Source organism: Hypanus sabinus (genome assembly GCF_030144855.1).
Source record: "Hypanus sabinus isolate sHypSab1 chromosome X2 unlocalized genomic scaffold, sHypSab1.hap1 SUPER_X2_unloc_14, whole genome shotgun sequence".
Lineage (NCBI taxonomy): Eukaryota > Metazoa > Chordata > Chondrichthyes > Myliobatiformes > Dasyatidae > Hypanus > Hypanus sabinus.
The window spans coordinates 308728-314889 of record NW_026778984.1 but is presented as its reverse complement, the minus strand read 5'-3'; positions in this window follow the sequence as shown (position 1 = coordinate 314889).

The window sequence follows — 6162 nt, the reverse complement described above, 5'->3', positions numbered from 1 at the left end:
CGAGCCGTGCCAGCTCGTGGTGCGATGTTTTATAAGATGGTAACAGTCTTCAGGGGAGCCTTCAGCCAGTCTTCATGGCTGGCTTCTTCCAGTTACCCCGCCCCCCCCCCCCCCCCCACAAGTCACACTGTCTTTTCGAGCACAAACTGTTCATGTATCCTCTCTCTCTCTCTCTTCCTGGCTGTCACTCAGAACCCAGCTCCGCCATTTTGACGTCACAGTCCAATCTCTTAAAGGGACACTCACAGTTAATGAAGCGGGAGCTCATGATACTGTCCACGCCGTTTCGCTCTCCGCTCCTTCAACCTACTCTGAGAGATTTTTTTTTTAATCTGAAGTCCTGCCGAAGGGTTTCGACCCGAAAGGTCGACTGTTCTTTCTCTCCATAGATGCTGCCTGGCCTGCTGAGTTCCTCCGGCATTTTGTGTGTGTTGCTCACAAAGATGATCTCGGGAATGAAAGTCTTGTCATATAAGGAGAATTCGATGACTCTGGGCCTCTCTCACTGGAATTCTGAAGAATGAGGCGGACCTCATTGAAAACCTATCAGGTGTTGAAATTTCTCGATGTGGAGAGGATGTTTCCTGTGGTGACCCAGAGGACAGAGGCTCAGAATAGAGAGGCATCCTTTCAGAGTGGAGATGAGGAGGAATTTCTTTACCAAGGGAGTCGCTAATCTGTGGGATTTGTGGCCTCTGGACTGACCGTAAACGTCAGCCTATGACGTACCACAATTTCATTCTCTCATTGGTGTTACTCCCTGTTGTCGCTGTGCTGCCCGTGTGCGCGGTTGCCCAGTATCTGAAACACTCCCACGCAGATCGCAGTCGGTGCGGCGCTGATGGAATTTCCTTTCATTGGAAGTGCCGTGCAGTGTTCAGGCCATGCAGAAAGATTCCTGCCCAGAACAGTGGCCATGTTCCACAGCGCCACAAAGAGCCCGTGATATTACCTGGCTCATCCGGGAGACTTTCCAATGACTCTGACCCACCCACTCCAGCTGACTGACGGTGGTGAACCCATCGATGTCCAAGCTCTTGTCTCTCTGCTGCGATCACATGGACCGTACAAGAACCTCAGGACTCGCACCACCAGGTTCAGGGACAGCGGCTGCCTTCCCCAGGGACAGATCCCTTCCCCAGTGATCAGGATCGTGAACAACAGAGGATAATTACACTGCCTTGTCCATCCATTGAGATGTTCCCACAACCAATGCTCGCACTTTAGCGAATTTATATCTTGTTATTTCACCTCCCGTTATTTATTGCTATTTATTTATATTTGTATTTGCACAGTTTGTTTTCTTCTGGTTGATATTTCACTGATGCCGTTATAGGCACCATTCTATGGATTTTCTGGCTATTCCGCAGGTAAATGAATCTCGAGGTTGTTGGATGTGCTTTGATAATAACATTTGCTTTGCACTTTGAGTTTCAGGGAACGTCCCCCTGATCCTGGGAACAAATGGAGACTGACATCTCCGGCTCCCGAGAGCGTCTTCAGACACACTCAGCCAATCAGTGAACATCGCTGTGTGCGGCATTTTCTCATTGGCGTAGGAGTGTAGATGGGCAGGACGCTGAGCGCTGGGAGCAGCATGTTCTCATTGGCGGAGGAGTTTAGGTGGGCGGTACGCTGGGAGACGCATATTCTCATTGGCTGGGGAGTGTAGGTGGGCGGGACGCTGAGCTCACCGAACATGGAACCGGGAGCGAGTGGATCCGGGGAGAGGTGGCAGATCGCGAGTTGTATCTCGAGTAAAGGCTGCAACACCGGCCGGGTGTTTGAATCCTTCCGATAGCAGATGTGAAGAGACTATGAGATGTTTCAGCTACACGGAGGGCGCCCGCCCTTTCCCCGCCGTGGATCAGGGCTTATTGTCTGGAGCTGTCTCCCAGACGGAAGCTACCCCGCAGCGGCTGCCGATGGATCTCCGGTGCAATCCGAACAGCTGAAGGACAAAGGAGAACAAGGCGCAAAGGTAAACCCGTGCTTTAGAAAATAAGAAACAGGAGTAGGCGTGGCCATTCGGCCCTTTACGCTTGTTCTGTCCTTTCCTGCGATTACGCCTGATCTTTGACATCAGCTCCACTTTCCTGCAACGTTCCCATAATCGCTGGGCCCCTAATTTTTTCTTTAAATTCGTAAACCTAGTGGAGAAAATTCCAAAGTTTCGCCACACTGTGTTTGAGAAAAATACCCCTCATCCTGATGAGCTGACCTCGGATTTTGAGTCTGTGACCCCTGGTTCCACACTCCAGCCAGGGGAAACATCTTTCCTGACCCGACCCTGTCAGTACCCTGTGAGACTGTGTCTGTCCCAGTCTGACCACCTCTTATTTCTCTCATTTTGAGATAGTCCCAGTCAGTGTAATCTCTCTGAGGATACCAGCACAGCCCCAGAATCAATCTGGGAAACCACTTCATTCCTTTTATCTCACAGACTGACTCTGAGAGGGGACCAGACCTATGTACTCTCTCACCAGGACCCCGGATAAATTCAGAGTAGTTCGTCATTCCTGTATTAGACCCCAGAGGACCATTTTGCCGATCACGTCTGCTCCGTCATTTCATCACGGCGGATCCATTTTACCTCTCTTTCGGAGTCCTCTCCTGCCACACCCCCTCCACACCGCCCCGTATCCCTTCATATCCCGACCAATCACGAGTCTTATCCACCTCTGTCTTAAATATACATAATGACTTAGCCTCTGTAGCTGCCTGGGGCAACAAGTTCCACAGATTCAACACTCTCTGGCGCAGATATTCCTCCTCATTTCGGTTCCAAAAGGAGAACCCTCTGTTCTGAGTCTACGTTCTCTGGTCTTAGACCCGCCCACCAGAGAAAACATCCTCTCCACATCCACTCTGTCAGTCTTCTGAATTCCAGTGAAAACTGGCCCGGAGCCATCAGACGATCTTCACATTACAAGCCGTTTAATCCTGGAATCATCTTCATGAGCCAGTGAACCATTTCCAGTTCCAGCACATCTTTCCAGGGTAAGAGCCCAACACTGCTTCAGTACTCCAGGTGAGGCCTCACCAATGCTTTATAAAGACTCAGCATTACATCTGTGTCTTTGTATTCTCATCCTCTTCCAATGAATAGTGAGCTCACATTTGCTTTCCCCACTCCTGCAAATCCACCCTGCACACGGACTCCCACTTCCCTTTCCATCTCCGTTTCTGCATTTTTCTCCATTTAGAAAATAACCAACCCTTTTATTTCTGAGACCAAAGAGCATGAGCGTACATTTCCCGACAGTGTGTTCCGTCTGCCACTTCACTGCTCAGTCTCCGAAGCTGTCTAAGTCCCTCTGTAGTCCCTCAAACCCCGAGTCCAATCCTCTGTATATGAAATAATGTTTGATGAGTAAATCTGACTTGCTGTGAGAATGACCTGTTTAAAGACTTTTAAAAACCGAAAGGGAATCTGAACAAATGACAACTTTACATGGACAGATTCCCTGCACCCACTGTGAGCACGAAATGATGGTGACCAGTTCTGCTGTAGATCCTGATAAATGGATGGTTGGTCATTTCTTTATCATTACCTATAATTCACGCCTAACACAGCAACACCAACATTCCCAGTTCAATTATATTTTCATCCTTCTGTAAAAATTGTTAAACTATCTCAGTAACTTTCTTAACATATTGTGAATCAACCCACGTTTCAAGCGTGATAAGAACCCAGGCACCCAAAACTAAAAACATTCTTCTTGTGAAGTTCCCAACAGTCCCCCAACTCACCTTGAACAGGATGATAATTTCCTCCCCCTTAAATTAGTCCAGTATGTTAACATTAAATTCCAACTCCATAATTTCAACCAGTAAAGCCGAAAAGAGGACGAACTGACTGCACCACAAGACAATCTCAAAGCCTGTGCTTGTATCACACCCAAACATAATAAAGCTGAAGATGAAGCTGATCTATAAACCACAACCATAATCGAGAACAGATCCAATTAAACAAATAAATTTGGTCAACAAATATTTTCATGTAACACCATAGACTACCCACAGGGATAACTGAGAATATTTAATGTTTCTTTACATTTATCAATTATTTTCTGATCCGGTGCTTCAATGTCAGCTTATTATCTGTCCACATGCCTGGAAATCTCACCACTGACACCTTTTAAGGAGTTTGACCATATCAGTTCCAATCAAGTGCAGGTCTGTTCATCCTGTTTGGAAAACACATAACTTGTCTTGTAGCTAGTAAAAGCTTAAATCCCATCTAATTTGCCAAATGTTTGAGCTTATTAATTGAGAGTCCATCGTCTATACAAGGGGTGATTGATAAGTTTGTGGCCTAAGGTAGGAGGAGTCAATTTCAGACAACCTGACACATTTATTTTTCACCCTCCCCTAGTGTTGCCACCATGTCCTCTTGGACCTCCTTGGGTGAGAAGCCCTTGAGACCGAGGTAGCAGATGACTCCACAAAGGCCGATGTTGTCCATTTTCTCAGACAGTGCTTACTTGCAATTTTCAATTATTTGAAACAGAAATACCACAAAAATTATTAACTTCAAACTTTCTGCATAATCACTCAAGGAGTTGAACTGCACGTGCATGTAATGAGAGCTGTATAACTACTACCTTAGGCCACAAACTTATCAATCACTGCTGTTGCGGACCACTTTCTGGAGACGCCAACTTTTACAAAGAAGGCATCCGTATGCTCCACAACTGCTGGACTGTGTAAATGTAGGAGGAGACTATGTTGAAAAATAAATGTGCTAGGTTGTCTAAAATTGACTCCTTCTACCTTAGGCCACAAACTGATCAATCACCCCTTGTATAGTGAAATCAAAATTTCTACCTCTAATGCATAAAGCTCCATTATCTGCATACAGTGATTTACACATTCCAAAATCTATTTCAGAAAAAGTATCATTAATTATATTGTGAAGTAATACATACTGCTTTGTTAGGATCCCAATCTCTATCTCATACCAACCTGAATATAACTTGCCCACCTGTACCTGAGCCAAGACATTCAATTTTAAAAAACTGAGAAAAGGTTCGATAATCACCTCCTCCATCCTCATTTCCACAATTTCATAAGTCTTTCCTACCATAAACACCATCTGCCTTTTAAATAGTAAAAGAACTGCTGTTACAACATCTATATTTAACTGTGCTTTCCTGATATCATCTTCCAAACCCAAAACTGATTCCAATGTTATTCTACCCTTCTGAATTCCCCTCTGATAAAACGTGAAATCACCTCTTTTATCGAAAATATAATTCAAACGCTCGATTACCACACATTCCAGAAGTATTCATAACAGAGATGTTCATGATATTGGCCTATAACAAGGAGGATCAGGCGAGGAGCTGCAGGTTTTAGAATGGACACTGTGACAACAACCATTTTCCATGAGGAAAGTGGATGGCTGAACCTCTAAATATGATTCAGTAAGTTAATATTTTCAGAAAAGCAAATTACATACATACTTGTTGAATAAAGAATTTCTACTACAATTTCCTCAAACATTTTATTGCCATTTACAACTCTATACCCGGCCCCTTTCCTTATAAATCTGGCAACACCACCCCCCCTACCAACTAACCTGTCAAGCCGAACGACAATATAATCCCGCACAGGAATAAAAACCTAAAATGTGCAGGTTTCCTGAACAGATATAACATCAGAAGAATCTGACAAATGAGAAATAAACTTCTTAAAGTATAGGCGATTATAAAACAGAGTTCTTGCATTTCATTCAATATTGTAATCTGATTACAATAGTGTATCTTCACAAGTAGACTGGGATACAGATACCCCACCCAACAAAACTTCATTTAAAGCTTCCGACAAAACACCAGTTACACCGAGACAACTTTCTGCAGCTTTCACAATAACTTTAATTTCCTCAGCAGGATGAGATGTCTGAGCAGGACAATTCACCACATCGGTTATGAACATCACAAACTTCATTTTATCCAGCAGTGAAGTATCTTTGGTGAGAGAACTGTGATGCCGGCATATATCCACTGACGTCACAGTCTGTTCTCTGAGTGGGATCACTTTATCCAGTTTACCTGCTCTGCTTGCTGTACTTGTCCTTGAACAGGCCCTTCTGCTCACTGTGTTGTTCTGAACCAATTGAACTGGTCACTTCATGCCTTACTAAACCAATCCCTTCTG